General features: G+C 39.6%; 1 long non-coding RNA gene across 1 annotated transcript; it reads right to left on the minus strand.

Moving 5' to 3' along the window:
- Positions 1-3,081: 3,081 nt before the first annotated feature.
- On the minus strand, positions 3,082-4,210 carry LOC113287185. Its single transcript, XR_003329807.1, has 2 exons — positions 4,076-4,210; positions 3,082-3,962 (listed from the first exon to the last, which is right to left on the minus strand). It is a non-coding gene; the product is annotated as an uncharacterized LOC113287185 (long non-coding RNA).
- Between the last annotated feature and the right edge of the window lie 1,066 nt (positions 4,211-5,276).

Raw genomic sequence — 5,276 nt, forward strand, 5'->3', positions numbered from 1 at the left:
CAACTGCTTGCACGACTTACTCACATTTCTTATCGTGGATGAACACACGTGCTGTAGACCACCAGACCAAAACCCTAATGGATATCCCCCATGTGACATGATTGATGTCTCACGAACGTGGATTTCACTAGTCAGTCGTTTGATTTTATTAGACAATGGGTCTAAATTTGTTCAGTGGAGCATTCATGGATCGAGCGTCTTCTAGGACACAGTTCTCAAATGAATGTGATAGTATGAGTAAATATTACTCTAACAATTGATAAATTACTGCGAATCGAGCGTTTGAACAAGTATTGCTCACCCGATGAATTACTGAATATTGATAACTGGATCAATATATGAACAATTGAGAGAGTATTTCTCGTTCAATGAATTACTGAATATTGATAGTTGGATCAATATTCGAGCAGATAAGCAAGTATTGCTCATTCGATGGATTATTGGTAATGTGACCAAATAATAATTAATAAAAATATTGGCAGGGCCAAATATTATATAATTAATTTAGATATTGATTGCGAGATGAATCATAAATTATTAATGTTTGAACTGCTCATAATTGAGACTCAGCGAGCGTTTATTCGAAAACCTAATTTTCGATCAATTGTTCGTCAATTGATGAATTAATGAAAATAGGATATTGAGTAAAGGAGGGACCGACCACATGGGATAATGGACGACCATGTGGCTCCCAAGTGCTCAAGTGAGCGTGCTCCAGGGTCCTTTGCTGACCGGCTGGTGAAAGAATGATCAAATGCTAGTGTTAATCATTTATTAGAATAGTTTTCGAGCGAGCGTTAGTAGTAGAACCTAATTACGGAGAGGTGAGGGACCGACCAAGAGGGAATGGGAACCCTCGGTGGTCATGGGACCAGCTTCCAGTCGTTTGAGCGAGTCCCAGGTCGGTTGAAGAGAGTTTGGACCCAATATGAGTGATTGCTAGCAAATTAGGTTAAAATTGTGAATATATGTGGGACCAGCTCCTTGCAAGCCTCCTTGGACGGTGTAGGCAGCATGCCCGTGCCACCACGGTGTCCGTGTCTCAGTCCTTAGAGTTTTGGTATTTTCTGACGATCGTTCGAGCAATATTTTGGATTTTCAGAAGAGTTTGATTTTGACTGAAACTCTCAATTTTGCTTGGATGAGCAAGAAGAACTTTGCTCATGCGAAAAATAATTTGAGAATATTAAAATAATGATATTTTAATTTTTGACGTGGGAAGCTGATAGGATTCCGGAAGAACCCTATATGTGATAACCGCAATCGCACGGTGTCTAGCTAGTAGACAGAGGCAAGTACGAGTCGTTCCCACGAGGAGCGGTGGAAATACCAGTAATCAATATTCTCAATTAACCAGCAATGATGTTTTTGGATTTTTAGAATTATAAAAACAAAGAAAATAAATCAAACAAATAAAATATATTCAACAGGTAAAGTCGGTAACCAGGGTTTATAGCATCCACCACAACTTCTATTCAATTACTGAAATGAAAAATAATCCATGAGTTATTTATCGTCCTTCTATCGACATCACCTATTATAAGTATAGAATCGCAAATATCACTGGGACACCCTAAGCATGGCACATCAAAAGATTAAACCAAAGCATGCAGCATCAAATTGTGTTAGCGAGAAAGTTATACGAAATTAAATATAGGTTCACAAATAATACCCTGCTATTCTAAGCATACCCTATCAAATGATTTTCCCAAGCATAGAATATCAAATAAGTAGACGAATAAATTTGTAACCCTAACAATTAAGCACAAAGGTTTACAAAACCGGTGAAGCAACAACTCGTTTTCAATAAATCGATAAACAATATTCAAAAATCAATCTACTCAAATCATAATGGTCTATTGCAAAATCATTCAATTTAGAGTTGCCTAATACCCAAAGTGGTTTCAATAATAAACCTTAGTTACAAAGAAATCTAGCAATACATTAAAATGAATTTCTCAAAACCCATAGAAATAAGAATCAAGAGATAAGAAAGATAAACCAATAATAATCGTGCCGTCACCACGATAAAACCAGTCTTCCTCCCCTCCTTATGAGCAGTTCACCGTCGTCGCCTCTTCTCAATTCACGGCCGCAACACCGTTCTTCTCCCCTTCGGCTCTATGGCTGGCCTCCAAAACCGGTCTTTTTTTCCTTCTCTGTGTTCATTTTCTTCTTACAGTCTTGCAAACAAATCTGACTAAGACCTAGTAAAATGCTTAGGCCCAGTCCAATATCGCACTGATTTCCTGAACTCTGGCCATGACACCACTTTCCATATTCAGCCCCCAGCAAACCAGCATATCATCCAACCAACACATCAATAATCCAAGTCCGGCTACAGCATCAATAATCCAAACTATCGCCATCATCACCAGCAGTACAACTCCGATCTTCTCTCAACTCCAGTTATAATTCACCGGCAACAGCTCCATGTGTAGTCTCTGCCAAACCCAAATCAAATCGAGCAAAAACTTCCATTCTTTTTAAACGTCCCTGGAATCAAAAGCTCTTTTTAACCTCCAACTTCACCATGTTAACAGCGCCACCAACTTGGCTGTGTACACGGCAATTACTTGCCTGCCATCGACTGATATCCATCAACTGCGCAGCACTCCATCGAATTTCCTTCATCGTCCGGCCAGGTCTCCGTTTCTTCATCCCCTGTTGCTGTGACTATTTCTCCATCGAGAACTTTCATATAAACCCTTTGTTCCTCAACTGTTGTCTAACCAATCCTGCATCCTTACTGCCAAGCTCAAGACAGATAAACCAACTCCTGCATCCTTACTGCCAAACACAAAAGGTCTAACCAATCCATCCTTACTGCCAAGCTCAAGACGGATAAACCAACTCTCTTTGTTCTCGTTCATCAACACAGATTTCTTCTTCTGCAGCCATCTGCCATTAGAGTATCGGCAGTTCGATGCCATCTCCATTCTCGCTACTACCACCTTCTCAGTCACATCCAACTCTCCATTCAGCGGGCAACAAAAGTTCTTTTGTTTGCTTCATCGACCCACAAGGTACGAACTCCAGCTGCACTGTCGGCCACAATTCACGACCATCGTAATTCCATTGTTTCCCCCATCAGTTCTTCTTATTCAGTCCATATGCTTCAATGAATCGAACTCCTAAATATCATTGTTGTACGTACAGTCGAGTAAGCAACAACGACTCTATAGTGCAGCTCCATCACAGTAAACAAGCCTTCTTATCCGTTCGCATTAACAGCCACAAATCTCTCCAAACAACTACATTGTTGTAGCCATTTCCATTAACCACGATCGCATCAAGATCATTTCAGGCCAAATCCATCTTCATTCGAACCAACACCGCATACACAACGAAACGAGTTCAGTTAACACAACTCCTCCATCATCTACTGCGTCAGCTAATGGCCTCCATCGAATGCAACCAGTGAGCACCACATCACCACTTTCTATTTCTGGCCCATTGTAAATTCTTCTTTCAGGCAATTCTGCGAGAAACTGCAGTGCAACTTCAGTATGTAAAGAGGTAGCCTCCAGCTGGTTGTATGAAGCTCCTCTTATATCTTAGTTGTACCTGCAATTTCGAATTCACAAGACCACGAATTTCTCAAGCATACCAGGACCCTAAAATAATAAAACTTCATGCCATTCATTCGAGCAATTAATTGCAGTAGCAGCATCATCTAGTATCCATTCTCAATCTCTCAAAAACAACCACCAGAAATCCCTTAAATTCAGTACCAACAGCCGCCATTGTTGCTGTTCTTTCCTGTACAAAAACGCTTCCTGCAACGGACCTGCCATACCCATGTAATTACTTAAAGAATAACCGCTGCTGCAATCAGGTTCATACACCGTCAATTCAACTACTCAAGCCTTCATTCAATTGACTGCATCTCAAATCATTTGAGATCAAATTAGACCCATTTCAGTCCACAACAAACCATCCTCATTCACGCCTTTCTTCACCTAATTGATTCAATGAATCAATTTCTCAAAATCAGGATAGCAAGAACAAAACCCATTGTCGAATTTCAGCCATTAGAACAATAGATGCTATTAAATCCAGGGACATCTTTAACCTTGATGTTGATTGGTTTTCCAATTCATCTGAAGTCTCCAACTCCTTCCTTGCCCTGTTTTCTTGTCAACAAATTAATCTTCGCACCATTGAAAATGGTGGTGACGGCAGCTGCTCAGGTCCCCGTTCTGTTCTCAAAACATCACCACCTTCTGGCCGTGAAATGTATGTGTGGGTGGGCTAGCTTAAATGGTTAACTTGGTGGCCCACAGTCCATTAAGCTTCGTCTTCTTGACACAGGGAGTAGCATATATGCCGCAAATGCCATATTGCTTCTATTTAGCCATTTTTGATCTGAGGATCGAATCCACTTGTAATTTCTACAAAAGCACTGAAATTGTGTTATTAGTCAAAATATCGAGTCTTAGCTAATATAAATATGGGTAAAATATATAGCACCTACGTGCTTATCAGAAGCTTAGTCGGTCGAGTGACCGTTTGACTTTTTGGCTTTTCCATGGTTTGAGCCATATTTGAGAAAATATTGAAAAACTTGGGTTTTCGTTCAAACGATGGAGTTCCGTGTGAAAAAGCGGGGGTATAACAACCACACCCAATAATTCGTTTGGCAATCTGTATGGACTAACTCCAATATACTTTCAGGAGAATCAACTAGAAAGTCAGACTCAATCTTAAGAAAAGCATATCAAAGAGTTATATCTCAATTTCTCAATTCAATCCGCAATCAAACAAATTGGAATTTGCGAGCCCGATTGAATATAAGAAATAACTTGGACGATATCAAAAACCAATATCCAAGTATCAATCAATTTAATCAAAAACCCAAAGGTCGGATTCACAATTGATTGAACTTACGTACAACCTGTGATATCTCAATTATATAAACAAATATAATGCGGAAACGAAATAACACAGACACCAGAAATTTGGTTAACGAGGAAACCACAAATGCAGAAAACCCCCGGGACCTAGTCCAGAATAAACACACACTGATTATAAGCTGTTACACCAAATTCCTACTACCTATTCGGACTAGATTTAATACCTGCTTCAGCTGTATTTAAGCACTCAAGAAAACTCCTAGCACAACGCCAATTGTCTTTAGGAATTCTCCTTGTAAATCTTCTAGCAGAACCCAAGGCTCTCTTTATAAGATACAAGAACACGATTGATACGATTCGATTTTTGTTTGCACAAAATACCGATTTGATTTCCCTTTAGATGTAAATCAAGTTTTTGGA

The sequence above is a fragment of the Papaver somniferum genome, chromosome 6 (genome assembly GCF_003573695.1).
Source record: "Papaver somniferum cultivar HN1 chromosome 6, ASM357369v1, whole genome shotgun sequence".
Lineage (NCBI taxonomy): Eukaryota > Viridiplantae > Streptophyta > Magnoliopsida > Ranunculales > Papaveraceae > Papaver > Papaver somniferum.